The 21,207-nt window shown below is 47.5% G+C and overlaps 1 protein-coding gene across 6 annotated transcripts in view; it reads left to right on the plus strand.

Annotated features, from left to right (window-relative positions):
• Positions 1-21,207, plus strand: part of LOC147434954 (spermidine synthase 1-like) — an 82,145-nt gene that overhangs the window by 36,272 nt on the left and 24,666 nt on the right. The gene's annotated exons all lie outside the window — the stretch shown is intronic.

A 21,207-nucleotide genomic window follows, 5' to 3' on the forward strand; every position in this document is an offset into this window, starting at 1 on the left:
ACTAATTTAAAGGTTACAAGGGATGCCCAAAAGCAGAGCCCCAAAAGCTTTTAAAATCAAAAGCATCAGTTCTCTCTCTCTCTTAGAGAGTCTTTTCTCTTTTTTTTAATAAAAAAAAGCAAAAGCAAAATTCGCGTTGCTCATCATTTTCCAAAAAAAAATAAATAAATATATTTTTTAATAATTCGCCTCCGCGATTTCCGAAATTTAGGGTTTTTGGCAAAAATTAGGGTTTGCAGGAATTTTAGGGTTTCTGGCAGAATTTAGGGTTTTTGCTGTCCGCCACGTCATCACTTTGTGACATGGGCCACTTGTCAAGTCACTGCAACTTTATAAGTTGAAAGGGGCCAGTAAATTAACCCACATTGTAGATGTTGGTCAAATGGTAGTCTTCAATGATGGTCAGGAGACCGATAGGGACGCCATGGGAGCATCTCTTAAAATTTAGGGAACTGCTATTTTTGACCGGAAAATGTGTTCGCGTCATTAGCTCTGGAATGACAAGGGGAACATTTTATTGCTCTGCTGCCAAGTCAACTGACGCACCAGTTGAGATATTTTTAGCAGGGAAAGCCCAAACTCGGAAACTGGGCGACGTGTCAGCCTGTGAGCGATTCTGTCACTCTGGGAGGCAAAAACGAGCTGCATATCAACAAAGGGGGCGCCATTTTCAGCCTCAGGTGGATTGTAGCAGGTACAGAAGCTATGGAATGCTTACCTTGCCCTCTATGCACAGTATGGTGACAGGAGTGATGCCCCGCACGCTACATACTGCTCTCTTTCTCCCCTACGTATAGTATGTTATGCCCCACTAGTGGGCTTCTCATTTGACCTATGTACAGTTGTGGGGAAATATGCTTTCATGCTGAGGCAAGAGCCTCTTTGCACAGGAACATGTGTAGCTAGCTGCTGCACCAAAGCAGGTCCACGAGAGGGTGATAACCTCTCGATTGCGCAGTAAATTCAGCACTGTTTGCTTGCTGTTTTTTTACTTTGTTTTGAGACTGTTTTGTGTACGGGATGCTTCCAGAATCAAGGGGCACTAAGCCCAAGGTGCAGGGAACAGTCGTGTGCCCAAATCAGGTCAAAAACAGGGCTGAACCAGAAATTACAGCGACCTGCAATTTACTGTTTTGTGCTCCCGACTAAGGGAATATGTCCGTGGAACAGAGGGCCTACCTTAGAAACTGATTCGGATTGATTTCGGTATCGTTATGTTGCCGAAATTTTGCCGAATCTGGAGCGTACTAGCTGGATGCAGGTGTTGTCTTCTTGGGGCTCTTTTTTGTAATTCTCTCTCTCTAAATTAAAGAAATACCGAAAGGGGCGCCAATCTTTGGGGCCTATAGGGTGTCGGTCTCGTGTGCGCAGTGACATTCTAGTCGCTGGACGCAACTGTGTTCTCTTCTCTTCTCAGTGCTCTGTGTAAAGTTTACAGGTAATTGAAATAGTACTGTCCTCTACATTGTACGGGCCGGTTATATTGGAAAATGCTCATGATGGATATTGAATGTCATCCTGATGATCTTGCTATATGCAATCAGAGGATATGCAATTACTCTAAGTGCCTGGACATGCACGGCCTACGCACATGCTCACAAGGGTGCCAACACACTTCCTAAGCTGACTTGAACCCTAGACTTGAGATAGCTTGTCCACATGCACATAGGGGGTTAGATGTGCACGTGATATATATATGCAAGGCAAGGGTGCAGTGGGAGAGCAATGTGTATGCAAGCCTTGGGAGCATAGGGTGTCCCTAGGGGCTAGCCCGAGGAGGTGCAGAGGGCGGATGGGGCAGACAACCCTAACGTTTTTGTCCATGCTGCCCAACGTTTTCTCTCCCTTCGCCAGAGGGCAACACTCAGCCCTAACGTTTTTGGTGGACAACAGATGCGGTGCTTGGAGATCATCTCGACGGTGCAATATTATCTCAGGCCCCAGGGCAGCCCTTCACAGGCTTTGTGTCCATGCAGTAGCCGGTTTCCTTGACCGAGATCTAGATCCACATCTAGATCCAGCCAGGAGGAGATGCACCAGATCTATGCTCTCTGAGCATGTTGGAGGTGATGCAAATGACGAGACCGTGTCAGTGGTCTCGTGTGGAGCAGTTGGCAGTGTCAATAGCAGGCGCAGTTGTGTGTCCTCGGGTCTATCCATTGGGCATGTCAGTTCTATGACGGACCACCCTTCGTCACTTGTATGAGTAGATTGTTATCAGCATGGAGAGCCTTTCCCATCTCTCTCTCTCTCTCTCTCTCTCTCTCTCTCTCTCTCTCTCTCTCTCTCTCTCTCTCTCTCTCGTCCAATCACAAATGAATGTGCAATGCGTCGTTTGGAAGCGGGGAACAGAGCATATTATGCATTTGAGAACATGTGTAATGCGGGAAACATCAAGTGTTGGGTTCTCAAGAAGTACCATTTTGATGCATTGGTGACACCGGTTCGTCTTTATGGAGTTGAAGTGTGGGGCGGGAGCATCTCAAAGTCTACTTGGAAAGAGTTTGAGAATGTCCAAAAGCGTTTTCTTACAAACTTTCTCCAAGTTAAGACACAAACACCATATCTGCTCCTACTTCTTGAGTCGGGATCTCTTCCATTTGAGGTTATGGGCATGGAAAGGGTTGTGGAGTACATGATAAAGATGCGTAAAAACCTCTCACATCGACTTCCTACAATTGCATGGGAAGCAAGCCAAAAAGTTCAAAAGACGCATAAAAGCAAGATCTTGAGCACGGGATGGATGCAAGACATAAAGAAGTGGTTTGGGAGATGGGATGCATTACACTTGCTACATGATGCTTCAATTGACTCCCAAGTGAATGAAGCTTTTCTACAATGCCAATGTATTACGGCTTGGGAGAAATCTGGTGGGTCACATTTCATATATTACACTGCCCCCAACTACAAAACCATGTTCTTCGTTGCAAGGTAGTTAGGTACGTAGTGTTCGGTACATATTCGGTACGTAAGTATGTAGTACATAATGGATTGAGTTTTTAGGTACGTAAAAATTCGTCCTTTTTTTTACAAAGCCTAAAACAGGGGGAACTTCATACATTTACTTATGCATTCACCAAGACTTCAAATAAGACTAGCAAATCAACAGTACACCATTACAAATGCCAAAAACTGGAGTCCACGACTCTAACCGAACAATGAAAACGCAAAGCTGAGATTAGCTAACCATTGATCAATGTCTACCAACAAATAGTATCAGATGTTTGCTGCCATGGTCACAAAACTAAGAGCATCAAAATAAATACATAGTGAATCATGAAAATGATAAATCCAAGACTGAAGTTTGAAGTCCTGACTCCAATAACTAGTAAGCACTAAAAACCGCACACTCAGCACTGCACTCAAAAGCCATCATCATCATCAAAGGACGATGAAGATGATGAGGAGGACATCTCTGCCTTTGTGAGGACATTGCCCTCATCATCATACTCTGGCCCTGTAAATCCTGGGTCCCTTGGTGTGTTTGCATCATCCTCATGTGGATCACCCTGCTCTGAAGTCTGGAGGAGACGAATAGCCGGGTTCGCTCGAACTCGAGGTCTATGTATTGGAAGCTTCCCAATCCAAATGCTCTCGCCGTGCTATGTCAAGATCTGCAGCCTCCTGGTGGAGAGGGATGCTCTAGGCCCGAGCGCGTGACCTGGTGACTCGCCTATCCACACTCTCCAACTCTCTGTGAAGCTCTCGCAGTATCTCCTCCTGCTCGTCTCTGATAGGAGTATCTATCTCCTCTACTGTAGGGTCTGGAACCATCTTCACCTCCGTAGGATCCACCTGCACCAACATTGATAAAAATCCATAAAGATTTAAAGATACTTTAAGTAATTCAACCTAGTCTATATACGAGCCTTTAGGGGACTGAAGCATGGATCAAAGTTCAAACCTGCTTGGGATCTCCCAAAGCATGGAAAGAGCGCACTAGCCTCATGTTCGCTCGACAGTACACCAACTTCTCTAGCTGGGTCGTGCTCAATTTGTTCCTAATCTTCGTGTGCACCAAGGAATATGCACTCCAATTGCGCTCATAAGCGCCAACTAAACAATCCCGATGGCAATGTAGTAATGTACACGAGGTGCAAATCTTTAGAGGACAAAAGTGCACAAGGTCAACGTTTTAGGCACAACTCACAAACATGTTACAACTTGAGTACTTGAGAGAGAATACGTAGAGCTAGCTTGCAAATTTGTGGAAGTCCTGAACTTCCATAGTTCTGCCACCAACTTGAGTACCTGAGAATACGTAGAGCTAGCTTGCAAATTTGTGGAAGTCTTGAACTTCCATAGTTTTGCCACCAACTTAGGGGAAGCTTGGCAGCCTCGGGTCTCACTGCAACACTCCTCATGAAAGTAGGACCCAAGTTGTTCATGAAGCTTGACATCTCACCATCTATGATCAATTGCTCATCCTCGCTGAACATGAGATTGAGGTACTCCGAACGAAGGGTCAGCAAGGCCATGTTTCCAAAAAGCTCGGGCTTCTTGTAGAAGGGATGGAGTATAGCTGCCATCCCATGAATGGGACGACGCATATACTGCCGTCGACTATCTACAATAGCCAGAAAAAGTTCAAAAAGAACAATCATTGAATCTGAGATTGGCAGATTGCCTAACATTCTATTTGAGAAAAAGCAAGGTAAGCAACCTATTGAATCAATGATTCTTACCGCTCTAGAGGTAGTGTCTTGCACGTCTCAACGTGTCCTCTCATCTGCATGAAAAGGTGAAATACTAGACCAAGGGTAGATCCCTCCATATCTGTCACGTGCAAGAGAACAAAGAGTGGCTGAAGAGCCACGGCAAAGCTATGCACCTTTGTCCAGAAGGCTTCATCTAGAACCTTCCTCTGAATGGCCTTGGTAGGCTCCTGTCCTGCATGGCGCATTAGGCGCCACTTTGGATCCACAACAGTCTGCAAAAGTGGGTCCCTCAGCTTGTACAATGAAGAACAAGGTACATGTATGCAAACCTGGTCTTCGAGGGCCCCACCATATCCAATGTGCTGTGGCTCCTGAAGATCGCTAGAGCTTGGTGCTTCTTGCGGAAAAAAGTGGTAATCCTCGTTGCCTCAGACACAATAGGCTGAACCCATGGCAATTTTTCTATGTCCATCATGAGTAAGTCTAGGCAATGGGCGGCACATGGAGTCCACAATGCGAGGGAAATCCCTCTCTATCATATCACCCATGGCCTTGCAATTGCTAGCATTATCGGTAACAACCTGCAAGTAGCCAAACAATGTACATTGAAATAGTAGAGATAGAAAAAAAAAACACAAGGAGAAGAGATGCCAGCAGCAAAATGGGGAGATTGAATTTACCTGCACCACATTCTCCTTTCCCACCTCAAGAATGGCCCGACGAATATGTTTGTAGATGAACTCTGCAGTGATCTTCTCACCCGCCTTTCCGGCATCCACGGCTCTCAAAAAGTACGTACCAAGGCAAGATGAGACTAGATTGTTGATGATGTGGCGTCTACGTACATCACTCCATCCATTAGAAATGATAGAACACCCAAAAGTTTGCCACCGAGCTTTTACTGGAGTGACTACTCTGTCAATGACCGCTTTCTGCTCATCTAGCATACTTGTACGCATCTTGTTGTAATCCAAGCTAGTCCACGACTCCGTGGGGCCAACCTGAGAAATGGCTCTGACCACCCTCTTCCATTGATCTGTTCGAAGCACATTGAATGCACTATTGCACTCTACAAGAGTGCGAGCAATCTCCATCTCTGCTATCTTTTGTCTCTCTTTCACCCAATACTGAGAGTTTATGCGTGAAGGCAGCGTGGTCTGCCTCGGTGCATTGGTGGGAGTTGTAGACCGTTCATCCCCAATGTCCTCCTCATCATGCCCTGCTACACGAGCTCTTTTTCTACTAGTGCCGACATTGGAGGGCACACTAGTCTGAGAGCCAGAACCCATCCCTCCATCTCTTGGATTGTCACCAAGGTCCCCAAGTAATGCATCCTGCAAGGCATCCTGTGAAATCGAAGACCCCCTCGAAGGTGCACTTGATGCTGAGGAGGAATGCTCTCGAATTAGGTTTTCCTTGATTAGAGGTGGAGTCTTCTCACAGCCATCACAATGATTTGTAGTACCTATCTCTGTAAGATGCTTGAGAACACGAGTAATAGTACTTGTCTTGCTTTCCCCACAGTATTTGCATTGCCACTGACGAGTACCCGACCCTTGCTGACCCGGCGTAGTAACTATTCGGATCATGTGGGTGTGCGTGTCCCACAGTGGGTTGGGTTTGCGAGGCATCTTACTGATCACCTGCAAGAGAGGAGCACTCACTGGTCAATTGCACCTTGCAGAGTACCTGCAGGTTCTTACCAGAAGCGCTTAAAAATCAGCCGCAGAAGACGTTTTGCGATAATAGTTCCCAGCGCCTGAAATAGGGCTTAATTAAAAAAAAAAAAACACGTGTACACTACCTATCCGTACAGTATGGTACGGTTGTACGGTACGGATATGATTCATACGTACGTAGGATGCAACCTTACTTTGTTGAAAGAGGAAACCGTACTCACACTTACATGCTTGAACCTATCCCCTTGTCGGTCGATGATACGCACTATTGCAGCCATTCGGCTTAGCTCCCATTTCCTTCGATGCGAGACAGGGCGTTGGGGCAATGAAGAAGAGTCAAATCGACTGCGCACATTATGCTCACTGCTAGAGTGCTCAGCTTTTGGTCACATTCGAGCTTGCTTCTCTCACATTTTCAGCCATGACTTAGACCTACACACTTTCCTCTCCCAGCCACAATGTGGGCTCTCCATTGCGACACTCATCACCACAATTTTGGAGCATCGAGAGTCACTCATCAGCCATACACACACTACATCACATGTAATTTTGGTCCCAAAGGTCATATTTGACCTCCGAGGACGATTATGAAATCTATCCATCTATCTATCTCTCATTCTCAGATGTCCCGTCTCTCTCTCTCTCTATCTTAGTGATTTCTCTTCTCCACAGGTGCGCCTTGTTCATGTGTTTGGCATTGCAGGTGTTCTAGATCGAAGTCGAGGTACCCACCAGATCACGAGCCAGTTCTTGTCTTCATTGCATCTTCCGCTGTCACATTTGACATGGTATCAGAGCCCTATGGTGACACGACCACCTGAGTGCTTGGATATGGCTGATCCGGTGCGGTTCTGGACATGATTGCGAGAGAAGGAGATTGCTGTTTTTTCCTGATTTTCTCGAAGTTTGGGGCATATTTGGTTAACTGGACGCCTTGAATCCTCGTCTACGACTTCCCTGTCTTTACCCTTTATTGCCCTGACCTCTCTTCACTGAGGGGAACCCGATGGAGACTTGAGGATGTGTAGCAGTGCTGGATTGCTCTGGTTATTCTAGATGGAGTTATGTTACCGTGCTTTCCCGCAAGGGGAGCAAGCATGCAGTGGAGCCACTTATTTCTAGCTTCGTTTTCAGAGAGAAGTGGTTTTTATGGTTGTGTTTTCTTCGAGGAGATGGATTGGTAGATTTGCTTTGCCTTTTGCAAATGCACGTCTTTCTTGGAATTGTCGATGGAGCTACCTATCCGATGGGTAGCAGCTTTGATGATTCAATTGTACTTCTGTACGAGAATGTGGATTAAGGATGACAAAGGGGGATTTCTTCCCGTTTGAAGCAGAGGACGTCCCATGATTTTTCATTTTCCATCTCAGGATGGAAGTTCCAGTTCCGGCTTAAGTAGCTTTTGTTTATCCGGTATGCAGCAGGTGCATGCTCCAGCGCATGTCTTCGAGTTGGCTTTGACATGGAGAGGGGGATACTTCTATCTCCAGAACCACTTCGTGTTTGATCATCTGACTTCCCTTGGATGAGGTTTAGAGGTGGAGAATGTGGTACCAGACCCTTAGCCAACAATGACAACAATTCGAGGAGGTTTTGTTGGAGTGTGGACCCTTTTTTTCTCCATGTTCTCTCCTTTCCCCAATGGTAGTGTGGCCCTACAGATTTGGTCGCTTCTTTGCCTTCTTGTGAGCTTGTTAGTATCAATTGTGGGACAATTTACGACTTCTTGTGAGCTTGTCAGCACCAGTTTCGGGATAGGTTTGCAATGTTCTATGGGCAGTTTTCTTGATGATCGACAACAAATTTGTTGAGATCCTTTGGATGATAGGTTTACACGTAGTGTCGACAGTTGGTGGGAACATCTAGTTCCTACTCCCGCAGTAAGCAACATTTGGATGCTTCTTCCAGACATCCGTTTGGAGAGATTCAACCTTGGGTGCAACCCTTCTTTAGGTGTGCAGATTTGGCCACGGTTGGCTAGTATAGCAGGTTCTTCCCTTGCAGTCTTTTGCCCAGCTTTCTGGCATGTTACAAATTAGCCACAGCGTTCCTCACGGGCTTGTTCCCCAAGCTGGTTCCTTTATTCTCCGTTTGAGTATTGGAGCTATGTTGTGTATTGGATATTGATTGCACAGTTCAGTTGTGGGTATGTTTTCCTTAGCACAAGTACAAACGATAATTTTTGATGAAGAACCACAAAGGGAGTATATGTGCTCTTCCGAGTGTGTGCAATTTGGCATATTGTATTGGATTGTACCTACAGGTTTTGGTCTTGGTAGATGCAGAGATGTGGTGGACCCCCAACGGCTTCTTTGGCAAACATGATCATCAGGTGATGACCTTTCAGGTCTTCCTATTCTTAGCAGTCCGAGTTTACCAATGGTGTGATTCTCTTTGAGCCTCGAGTTGCATGAGATTCAGGTTATTGCTGTTCTGTTATGGAGGAAGCAATTTTACTCTAGATTGTCTCAGATTTATTGCTGCTGGTACTTCTTCTCTTTTCCCAGGATTGAGCGGGAGGGGGACTTCCTATCTTTGGGGGAGTTCTCAGCTTTATCTCTTGAGCATTCAGTCACAGTGTTTGCTCTATTCTGACGTGGGTTGAGTCACTTGCTACCTCAGAGCGTACTTTTGAGGATACTTCTCTTTCAAAGGGGGATTCCGGGTTGTTATCTTTAGTCAACTACCGGTGCTCCATGTCACAAGACGAACACCACGTGCCAATAGAAAAGAACAACTGAACAAACTTTTAGCACTTAAGTAACAACTGAACTGAAAGAGAGAGACGACACATGACACGGAGTGGCGGAGTTCCACCCCAGAGAGTATTGGCCCCAAACCTTGGCGCCCCTTTTGGTATTTCTTTATATTGCATCATCAAATTACAAGCCGATACTCCATACTCTGCATCTTCTCCAGGAAGCATGCCCGAGAATGAGCCCATGACCTCATATTTAAAGGCCCTAGGCCCAAAAGCAGTTTACAAGAAAAGCCTTCAAACTCAAAAGCATCTAGTCCAAAAGCGATGCCCAAAAGCTGCGACCGTAAATAACGGAAATCCGTACAATTGCCATGTCAACAGCCAGCGCAAAACCCGGAAATCTGGACAATCTGCCACGTCATCATGTCAACGCAAAATCCAGGTTTTCCGTACAGTTGCCACGTCATCAGCTCCACACAAATCCTTCTGTGTGTGTGTGTGTGCGCACTATGGGTCCTGCTTTATTTATATGCCTTTGTCACTTGGGCCCCATCGGACAGTCTTCTAGGTTGATCCCTGGAGACTATACCTCTCAGGACACACCTTCTTCCCTTATCCTTAGACTTGCACGTTCTCTGGTGGATAGTGGTCCTTCTCGGACTAGGAACCACTTACAGTTAGCTGGCATTCTTCATAGAGGGGAGACAATCTTCATGGTTCTCCTAGATTTGGTTCCAGGTTCCACAGGTATATTTTATTTTCCTTTCGGATTCACCTACCTTTGGTGATCCAGTTACATAGACAAAGACTATTGGAGAGTTATGATAGTTATCCAAGGTTCGGGTGTTCTCCCTTCTGCTGGGGATATGGCGCCAGCTTGGGAGCCAGTTTCTGCGGATTACTTCTTTACAGTTCCAGTGGTTCCATGTGTAACATACAAGATTAATAGTCTATTTGATGGCTTTCTACAGCACCTTGTTTTTCTCTTGTAGAGCTTGGGAGCAGGATCGTCTTTTGATCTTGCCTGTTAACTCAAGTCTCAATATTGATGTGTGTTTCTTTATTGCTGGATGTTTGTTCCCTATTCAAATTTCACTCTAAGAGTGAGGTGATATTCTCTCGGGTGGTGTTCCAGATAGATCAGTTACAGTTTTCACTCTCAGTTCCGATAAAGTTCCTTCAGATACAGTTTTGTTAGGTGCAACAGAATGAATGTTTGTGCTTTGCTCAAGATGAGTGCTCCGAACTGTGCTCAAGGTTCCTTTTTGTTCTTGTGGAAGGTAGAGCCTTCTGCTCTTAATGAGAGAGTGCAATGTTTTCAAACAAAGTGAATAGACACTGTGCGTGCAAGTGTATGAGACTGAGAGATAGAGAGAGAAGAGAGATACGACACCAGAGACGTTGTAAAACCCTCCTCCGAAGGCTCCACTCTCTATGGCGAGAGCAGTCTACTTATGATTGCACAAATCTCTACAATGCTTGGACTTGCCGATGATGTCGACGACGATGAGGACGACGACGAGACGGGCTGAGATCTGGAAACTCAAGGGCTGAAATCTGCAAATCTTTATCTATTGAATTCTGACTCTATGTCGGTGACGATGTCGATGACGACGATGTGACGACGACGCACTGAAAACGCAGGTGCTGAAATCTGCGTTTTCCGGGCTGAAACTGTAAACCTTGCGGAAAGTGACCGTGCGGCGAGGAACTGTTGCGGGAAGGTGAGATCTGCGAGGTTCGGGACTTGATTTGCGAGGTTTGGGACTTGATCTGCGATGTCTAGGGGCTGAAAACTGAAAACGCTGAGGTTTCTTGATGTTCCATCGCGGTGAATCTGCAAAACGTTGGGGCTGATCTGCAATAAAAAACGCTAGGGCTGAATTCTGTGCTTCTGCAAAAACGCTAGGCTTCTGCTGTGTCTTGCTGTCGCCGGGTTGGTCTGCAATGCAAAACACTGGGGCTGATCTGCAATGGAGAAAAACGCTGGCTATCCTTGGTTGAAAACGCTAAGTCTCTTGCCGGGGGGGGGGGGTCTTGTTGAGAAGTTGCCTGTTGAGCAAGGTGCTCCTCCTGCCTCTTCTGCCAATTAGTGCTAGTCTAGGTTTGCTTATATACAACTTAGCAAAATTGCCCTACCTACTTTTGTTGGAAAGTCACTTAAATTAATAAGTGAAAAATGCCAAAAATAGGTAAAATAGGCTAAATGCAATGGAAAATTTTCCTGATGGAATCTGATGGATTCTGTTGGGAATACTTCTAATCATGCTGTGTGCAACCAGAGGATATGCATCTACACTAAGTGACTGGGAATGCACGGTCTACGAATAGACTCACAAAAAGTGCGAGATCACTTCTAAATCTAGACCGACTGGACTGACTGAACCCTTGTCGTGCTGTAGCTTGTCCACGGACACATAGGGTTGGATGTGTCACGTGACAAGTTTGTTGATCATCATTCTATATGGTGGTTGGTGCAGCTCTTTGGTTCTTTGTCATTGGACATATAGTTCCTTAGTAGCCTGGGTTGTCCCTTTCCTTGGACTTCTTGTAGCAGCTTGGAGTTTTTTGGCGTGTGGTATATGACTGGAGGTGTAGATTTCCGTTTCTTTCCTTGAGGGTGGACACTTCGGAGTTGGGAAATGACTCGGGTACCAGTCCTTCTATGCCTTTTACCCTCAGTACGGATACATACTCTTGGAGCGGTCATTGGTCAACAACATTACCTTCTGTAGATGCTGGTTGTGCGACTTATAAGTCGGTTGGCTTGAGGAGTGTAAGGTGCAGCGGAATGAATGTTTGAACTTTGCTCAAGATGAGTGCTCCGAACTGTGCTCAAGGTTCCTTTTGTTCTTACTGAAGGGAGAGCCTTCCGTTCCTTTAATGAGAGAGTGCAATGGACACAAACAAAGTGAATGGACACTGTGAATGGAAGTGTATGAGACTGAGAGAGAGAGAGAGAGAGAGAGAGAGAGAGAGAGAGAGAGAGAGAGAGAGAGAGAGAGAGAGAGGAGAAATACGACACCAGAGACGTTGTAAAACCCTCCTCCGAAGGCCCCACTCTCGTCGGCGAGAGTTGTCTACTATTGATTGCACAAAATCTCTACAATGCTTGAACTTGCCGACGATGTCGACGATGATGAGGACGACGACGAGACGGCTGAAATCTGGAAACGGCTGAAATCTGCAAATCTTCTATCTGCTGAATTCTGACTCTATGTCTATGACGACGGCGATGACGACGATGCAATGACGACGCGCTGAAAACGCAGATGCTGAAATCTGCGTTTTTTGGGCTGAAATTGTAAACCTTGCGGAAACTGACCTTGCGGCGAGGAACTGTTGCGGGAAGGTGAGATCTGCGAGGTTCGGGGGTTCTTTTGCGATGTCTGAAGGCTGAAAACTGAAAACGCTGATGGTTCTTGAGGTTCCGTTGCGAAGAATCTGCAAAACGCTAGGGTTGGATGCAGATGTAAAAACGCTAGGGCTGAAAATCTGCTCTGCTGTAGCCGATTGTCTTGCAAATGCAAAACGCTAGGCTGATCTACTGTGTTGGGATGGCGCCGGGGCTGATCTGCTGTGCACCAACACGCCAGGGCTGATATGATCCAAAACGCTAGCTTTATGCTTGTGAATCAAAAACGCTTGGGCTTGGGGTTCTGCTGAGAAGTGCCTGTTGAGCGAGTGCTCCTGTTGCCTCTTCTGCCAATTAGTGCTAGTCTAGGTTTGCATATATACAAACTTACTCAATTTGCCGTACCTACTTTCCAACAAAGTCACTTAAAAATAATAAGTGAAAAATGTCAAAAATAGGGAAAATAGGCTAAATGCATTGGAAAATTCCCCTGAAGGATTCTGATGGGAATGCTTATGATCGTGTTGTGTGCAACCAGAGGATATGCATCTACACTAAGTAACTGGGCATGCACGGTCTGCGAATAGACTCACAAAAAGTGCAAGAACACTTCTAAATCTAGATTGATTGGACCGACTGAACCCTTGTCGTTCTGTAGCTTGTCCACGGACAAATAGGGTTGGATGTGTCACGTGACAAGGAGATTCTTGATAGAGCTGGATTTACTTTCAGCAGAACACATTATACTTCCCGAATGTCTTTCGCGGGTAGTGGTTGCATGATACAACGGCCGTGTATTGATTCGACCCCGGAGTTCTTTAGCAGATATCCTCGTCCACGAAACCCTCTCTTTAGAGTTGCAGATTGCTCATTCAAGCTTCTTGGACTCGTTTCCCGTTCAGGATCTGAGAGGGGATGTTAGAGTTCATATTCTTGTCCGGTGGTAGCTCCGGTATCTCTCAGGGGCAGATTAGGGAGTGGACTGTTTTGTGGCTGTGCCCAGTGAGTGTGAGGTAGGACTCTCATGTCGGGTTGTGTCTAGCCATGTTTAGCTTGGTTTTTGGCTCTTTTCCATGGCCTTTAGGCTCCTGCAAGGTGAGAGTATTTTTCCCACACCTGCGCAAAGGTATTTTTCCTTGCAGTCCAGAGGTCATTTGCTGCCCTTTTTTCATTCTTTTTCCCCTTTATGCTGGTCGTGAGTGCTGGCTGGCCGACCTGGTCCCTGACAGGTCTATATGCAGCATAGTTACAGGGGACGGAGGGGACGGACCCTAGGGACGGGGGACGCCCGATTCCGGGACGGGGACGGACGGGGACGGGTGGGGACGGACGGCAAAAGGGCTGCCAGGTCGGAACGCAAGCAAAACGTCCCCGAGACGGGAGGGGACGGGAGGGGACGGCAGGAGACTTTTTTAAAAATTTGAAAAATTGATCATTTCTAGTGGCTTGTTCCTCTCCAATAGCCATATGTTTGAACTTTGAAGCACCCCAATGGCTATAAAAGCCACCCTTTGGTCCTCATTTCTCGATGTTTTATAAGCACATTTGCGTTTATATCACTCATGTTGTTTGGTCTAATTAGTGTAAATTTGTGGTCAAAGTGATGCTCTGTGTGTGTTGCATGTGTGTAGGTAAAAAAATGCCAAAAAAAATCTTTTTTTTTTTTTGTTTTTTTTGCCGTTTCGACCCCCGTCTCCATTTCTTGACTTTTGCCGTCCCGTCCCCGTTCCCGACCTCGACCCACGGTCCCATGTAACTATGATATGCAGGGCAGGGGCGCATTGGGAGAGGAGTGTGTATGCAGGCCTTGGGAGCACAGGGTGTGCCTAGGGAGCAGCCCTAGGAGGTGCAAAGGGCAGATGGGGCAGGCAGCCCTAGCGTTTTTGCGCATGCTGCCCAGATTTTCTCTCCGTTCGCCAGAGGGCAGCACTCAGCCCTAGCGTTTTTGGTGGACAGCAGATGCGGTGCTCTGAGATCATCTCTACGGTGCAGTATTACCTCAGGGCAGCCCTTCACAGGCTTTGTGTGTAGTAGCCGGTTTCCTTGACTGAGATCTAGATCCACATCTAGATCCAACCAGGAGGAGATGCACCAGGGTCCAAATCTATGCTCTTAGAGCATGTTGGAGGTTATGCACATGACGAGACCGTGTCAGCGGTCTTGTGTGCTAGAGCAGTTGGCAGTGTTAGTAGCAGTCCCAGTTGTGTGTCTTGGGCATGTCAGTTCTATGCCAGACCACCCTTGGTCACTTGTATGAACAAATTGTTATCAGCACAGCTGAGGCATACCCACACACACAGCCTGAGCAGAGCTAGTTCTGGGAGCATGCCCTAGAACAAATGGTATGACAAGGAATGCCGCGAGACCAGAGCTAGACTTCAGAGGGAGGTGCTTTTGGGGGACATCACTCACAGACAGTCACAGATTGACCTCCGACACCTAGTGCGGCGGAAGAAGAGGGCATTTTTGGCTCACCTAGAGCAGGATCTATACCAGCTATTCTTGAGCCTGGACTCACGTGAGGCATGGCGGCTCTTTCATGAGTGCACAACCCCTCCCCCCCCCCCGGGGCATTACCTCTACAGAGGCCTGGGACCAGTATGCGTCATCTCTGTACACGGTTGATGGACAGCCGCCCCTTCCTGACACCCCCGATCCATGCCCCCACACATGTGCTTTTTTCACCGTTGAGATGGTGAGGAAGGCCATTGACAGGATGAGGATTGGGAGTCTGGAGAGCATATGATCATGATAGCTTAGTGGCTGAGCACTTCATGCATGCCAGAGATCTACTAGCAGAGCTCCTAGCAGTTATGTTTAACCGTGCCATGTGTGAGGGCTTGCCTGATACTTGGAGCCTATCTACTATTGTACCTATCTTCAAGTCAAGAGACCCTATGGAGCCTGGGAATTATCGCACTATCATGATCGGACACACATTGGCACGGTTGTACGCATCCATTCTTGAGCAACAGCTGAGTAGATGGGCAGGGAGGGAGAGGATACGCGTAGCCGGGCAGGCAGGATTTAGGAGAGGTTTTTCTACTCTTGACCATATCTTGACACTCAGAGCCATCATTGAGGAGGGCAGATCGCATGGGAGACGGATCTATTGCAGCTTTGTGGACTTCCGCAAAGCAATTTACATAGTACCCAGAGCTAGATTGATGCGCAGATTACAGGAGATGGGAGTACCCACAAAGCTCATTTGGGGGGTCATGGCACTATACAGGTAAGTACTGCATGTACGCACCTCAAATGGCCTATCTACAGCGGTTCATTCCACTATTGGGGTGAAGTAGGGTTGCCCGCTCTCTCCTACTTTGTTTGGTATGTATGTGGATGAGGTTTCTGACTACATTGAGAGAGATGGTGATAGAGGTGCACAACTGGTAGGAACGTGGATTCCACTATTGCTATATGCTGATGATATTGTGTTGATCTCCGACTTTGCGGAGGTGATGCAACGTCACTTGGATGCTTTGCATAGGTTTTCCCATGAAAGTGGTTTGTCTGTCAACCTTGGTAAAACCAAGGTCATGGTATTTAATACCACCCCATAGTGGATCAGGAGGTTAGCGCCTGCATTCACATACGGCCAGGAGACAGTGGAGTATACAGATGCTTACACCTACCTTGGAGTGGTTTTCAGTGGACCAACATTTTCATTGAGAAGAGCAGCAGAGACTAGATTGACCAGAGCCCATGCAGCATTGGGTAGATTGGAGAGGATGTGTTCACATGTTCAGTTTCAGGAGGCTCGGACGAAGCTTTGGCTCTTTGTCACCCTGGCGGCTTCTGCATTGCTTTAGGGAGCTGAGATTTGGGGACCTTCATTGGACCATCATGGGAGGACGGGTCGCACTGATGGATGGGGGGACATACAGAAGCCACTAGTCTCTATGATCTCACAGCTCATTAGAGCCAAGGCTTCAGTACCACGTGCCATTATCCGAGCAGAGATAGCTGCCCCCCCACTAGTGGTTGAGGCGCTCACCAGATCTGTCTCCTTCATACACCGCATGTGGGAACTTCCCAGAAACAGATATGCCCGCCGTGCACTTGAGTCCTCTCGACAGTTAGCCATGCAGGGAGATACATCATGCTGGTATGGGGAGATGACATCATGGTTTCAGGCGCATGGGTTCAGCATAGACAGATTGCCCCCCTTCCAATACTCATTGGATGCACCCTCTTTGACGCTCACACAGTCCGAGATCACCAGGCTCATCCGCCAGGACTTGACTCAGCTAGACACCAGGAGGACATGGATACAGCCAACACAAGAGCTGGGCACGAAGATGGCTTTCTACAGAGAGCATCTTCTTCAGCTCACGGAGGACGGTTTTGTGAATAGACCCAGATACATGGACAACCACTTGTCTAATGGGATACGGTGTGCTATTGGCCAGATACGCACATCTTCACACCAGCGGATCGAGACTGGGAGATACAATAGAGTACCAACAGAGGCCAGGACATGCCCCTTGTGTGACCTAGAGCTTGAGACAGAGCTGCACTACGCATGCCACTACCCCGTCTACTACGAGATACGCGGCCGCTTCCACTGCTTGTTCAGAGAGGGCTTCGGACCACTCTCCAGAGTCATGCGGTACGAGGATCAGAGATGCTTGGGTCTGTTTTTGCTCGAGCTGCGCAGACACAAAGAGAGCATGATGAGGGGAGAGGCCAGCCAGTCTCAGAGACGGATCACAGACTTCTTTAGAGCAGACAATGGACACTCGGAGGAGCTACTACCACAGGAGAGCTCGCCGCCTCACACCAGAGGCACACTGATCAACCGAGCGACGAGCTAGGGAGATCCAGACGCCCACGATTGCGGAGGACTACACAGCATCGACGGAGGCTGCATCAGAGGATTCTGATCACTTTGGCCCGTCATGCACGACGCCCGGTCAGGCTATTGACCATGGAGGAGATTGATGAGATCTGCCAACGACCGATGCTGGATCTTTTGTGATCTTTGATTTAGCTATCCCACCTAGCTTCTCAAACCTAGCTGTTTCGGATTCCGTAGCATTTTATTCTGTCATTTTATTTTATTTTGTCATTTTCGTTACTCTGACTTTGTGTCAGATCCACCACATTGGAACTTTCTGGTTTCATAGGTCATTCTGGCCTTCTGAAGATGTTAATATAACATTTCATTTCATTTCATTTCACACACACACACATTCTGAGATTGTCCTCTCTCTCTCTCTCTCTCTCTCTCTCTCTCTCTCTCTCTCTACCTCAGTGATCTCTCTTCTCCACAGGTGCGCCTTGTTCATGTGATTGCATTGCAGGTGTTCTAGATCGGAGTCGAGATACCCACCGGATCACAAAGCCAGTTCTTGTCTTCATTGCATCTTCAGCTGCCACCTTTGACAATTCCCGCAGTGGCATCGAGAAGTCCCGCTCCCGCTCCCATGGCTGTCCATCATCAGCATCATCGAGATCGGCGTTTTCAGCCCTTCATTCCTCTCACATCGAGAGCGCAATTCAGCCCCAGATCTACCACTTGGTGGCCATCCGCAATCCTACATCGAGTAGGGTTGAAAGATGCATTAAATCAGACCCAAATACCACGGCGACATTCCCCATTCGAGTCAGTAGAGGTATTCCATGTGTGTATTTTCCATTTACGCAATCAAAAGCAAATACCACATCGACAACGGTGTGGGGGGCCCTTGCGAGGGAGGGTTGGGACCCCATCGGGTGTCATACTCTTCTCTCTTCTCTCTCTCTCTCTCTCTCTCTCTCTCTCTCTCTCTCTCTCCAAAAACCCCCCCCTCCCCCAACACACACACACACACACACACACACACACACACACACACACACACCACTACCGCTCTCTTCCATTTCCTCTCGAGGAGAAATAAAAGGAACCACCATTCAAGCTAAAAGGAATCACTAACGCAAAGAAAGGAAGAAAAGGATTTGTGGAAGTGTAAAACCTAGTTTTTTACCATTTCAATTCTGTCGCACCTGATAGGCACGCGGGCCTAAACCCTCTCTCTGCATACATCTTGGCGCTATGTGTTCCTTAGTTGAGAGATGCTCCTGATAAAACTCTGTAGCCATTGCGCGCATATCCTCTGGGTCTGTGGCCATAGAGCCATCTATCTGTCACAACTGTGACACTGTCGAATGCATGTGCGAGCAAGTCGGGGGCCCATTGTAACAAAAAACTCTCCTGTGATGCTGTTCCCCACCTGAGTCCAATGAGCAGCCTGTCTATGAAAGCATTGAGAAAACTCACGTCTGTTCTCCCCTGCAGTGGCAAGCTCATGTTGAGCTTGTTGCAACTTGTCCTCCATCCATGGGCTATTAGGGTGCTTCTTTGCATTTTTTGAAGAGTTGCTATGCCTCGTCGAAGCCTCCTCTCCTCCTCTTGTGCCTCAACCAATCTAATTGCAGTCTCTTGATGAAAGAATTTGCCGAGTCTAGGGAGGCCGTCAGCTGCCATGGTAGCTGGATCCACTGTTGCTGTGCGCATGCTCTCTTTGCAGATAGCCTCTACCTGAGGCTAGGAAACTTCAAATCCGTATCCAAAAGCATTCTCTCAAGGATATGCAACTTCGACCTTGAAGTCCTCTGCCTGTCTGCTATTGTCAGAATAATAAGAGCATGATTTGAAAAAGTAGTCCCTGCAAGAATGCAAAAGAGGTTCGCCCCCGGACCCTACGACCGGAGCGAAAGTGAGCACACACAAAGCCCACATGTTGCCATACATCTGTAATCCTCAGAGTCATACATAAATGCTCCCAGGCAGCCAACTTTGCACCATGTAGTGTAGTGTGATTTCCTACAATTGGTCAAATGAGCCCGGAACTGTGCTCGAGCACTTGCATGTTTGGGAGCATAGAGGTTGAGAAAACCCATTGTACTACGCTGAAATTGCATGGTGAGCTAGTGTGCTCGTCCCATCACAAGGAAATCTCTACCAACAATAGCATGTTGCCAAGAATCCCCAATAGTCATACATACTTCTTGGATACCACCTGGCCCATAGGCGACTGACCAAAAAGTGTCATAGCAGCCATGCAGCACTTGACCACATTATCGAAATTCGAGTACGGCTCACATAGATGGTGCTCTTGAATCATGAGCATATCAATCTGGCCCCCGATAAGGGAGCTTTGTAACTCTTGTCTCAACCGACCTCTCTGTCGCATAAACAAGCCCCCCCCCCCCCCCCCCCCCCCCCCCCCCCCCCCAAAAAAAAAAAAAAAAAACCCCCCCAAATCCTTGTACATTCCATTAAACATTTATTATAGGGTCATTGAGAGAAAACTGTAGCTACCATGAGAGAAAACTGTAGCTACCACAACAGCCAAGCGTGCTATCTTTGGAGCCGGCTTGGATGGGGGATAGTGTCACAAAGTGATGATGTGGCATGACCAATTGAAAGAGAAATGGCCGGGTGGACAAGAGAAACTGAACCGACTTGCAGGTCGACCGCTAGGGGGGCCTGTGGGATGTGCCTGTCGTCGGCAGCAATAGCCATGCACTTGTTGCCTCACCAGTCTTTGTGGAGGTGCCATCGTGTGCACCTTGAGCCTCTGTCTGCTGTGTGGCGAGCCTTGAGTATGTGGCGCCAGTCAGGTTCTATTGCGAGGACATGCCTTCGCAAGATGGCACATCTGTTTGCATATGAAGCACTGATTCGAGAGACCCGAATACCAATGTAACAGAAAACGAGCGGAACGGCCCCTTGCTGTACCGAAACGGTGTTCCAGTCGGTGCAGTGTGCCAAAACGGTGACGGGAACGTTTTAACGTTCCGGAACCGGAACCGGAACCGCGGGGGGGAACTTGAAGTTGTGGAACCACTCTCACCCTCTCTCTTAAGCTTGAAGCCACAAGCTCTCAAGCTCCATCCCTCCATCGGAGTCCATCCCTCTCTCAAGGCTCTGGCCTCCAGCTCCATCCCTCTCTCCCTCTCTCAAGCTCCATCCCTCTCTCCCTCTCTCAAGCTCCGTTCGCAACCACTAACGCGCACAAGCGACATGTTGAAACATGCCAAACCATGATTCTAATTGTGCAACTAGACCTTAGAAGCTTGGCTTATACTTGTTTACTAACTTATAGGCCGTTTTGAGGCTGATTTGAGCGTTTTTTTAGTGTACCGTTCCGACATCCCCCTCCTTGTTCCGGTACCATTCCAAAGCTCCCCGTTCCCGTTCCAAGTAATTATGCCGAATACTCCACACTTTGGCGGAACCATGTGTCACAAATTGTTGACGTGTCAAGTCAGTGAAGACCCTAGCCAATCTGCAGATCACGGCGGAGGGACCTAAACCTTAGCAAAAGCAAAAGAGATGAAGTCCTCACAACCTTACAGATCCTTGCCGAGTGGCCCATGGGTTAGAACCCCCAACAACTTATGGGACCCCCGGCCAATGGGGCCTAACACACACACACACACACACACACACACACACACACACACACACACACACGCACTGAAGACATTGTGTAGAGGGTTGACGACGTGAAAGTTGTACAAACATCCACGTGTTACGATGGCATGTTGACGTGGCAGCTGTATGGATTTCGTGATTTCCGATGGCAGATTATGGTGCGAGCTTTTGGGACCAGATGCTTTTGGACTCAATGCTTTTCATGTAAACTGCTTTTGGATGGCCAAGGGCCTTTAAATATGTACAAGTGCTCACTCTCTGGCATGCTACCTACGGGAGATGCAGAGTAGAGACGCAAGTGTTGTACCTCTTTGAAAGGGACGCCACAGTTTGGAACTAGTGCACTCTGGGGGTGGAACTATGCCACTTCGCGTCTTGTGTAAATT

This window comes from Adiantum capillus-veneris, chromosome 19, assembly GCF_014529385.1.
Source record: "Adiantum capillus-veneris isolate H3 chromosome 19, ASM1452938v2, whole genome shotgun sequence".
Taxonomy (NCBI): domain Eukaryota; kingdom Viridiplantae; phylum Streptophyta; class Polypodiopsida; order Polypodiales; family Pteridaceae; genus Adiantum; species Adiantum capillus-veneris.